Below are 319 nucleotides of genomic sequence, written 5' to 3'. Positions count from 1 at the left end.
CCACACTTTCTGCGTTGCGGCGTCGCGGCGTTCCCCCAGCAGCAATACGTGAATTTTGTGATAGAGTTGGGGTCGCTAGGCGAGCTTCTCTCATACAAATAGAGCTCTTTGAGAGGTGTATAAGGTAAATATATTTATTTATTTATTTTTTATTTGTTTAGGTTTTTTTTTCTCTTTTTTTTGGGGGGTTTTATGTATGGTTTGGGGTTTATATGGTGGTTATAGGGTGGGGTTGCTAGGCGAGCTTCTCTCATACAAATTGAGCTCTTTGAGTGGTGTATAAGGTATATATTTATTTATATTTATATATTTATATTTA

This window comes from Eimeria mitis, genomic scaffold (genome assembly GCF_000499745.2).
Source record: "Eimeria mitis Houghton genomic scaffold, Emh_scaff1678, whole genome shotgun sequence".
NCBI classification, from domain to species: domain Eukaryota; phylum Apicomplexa; class Conoidasida; order Eucoccidiorida; family Eimeriidae; genus Eimeria; species Eimeria mitis.
The sequence above is the reverse complement of the archived record's forward strand: the minus strand, read 5'-3'. Positions refer to the sequence as shown.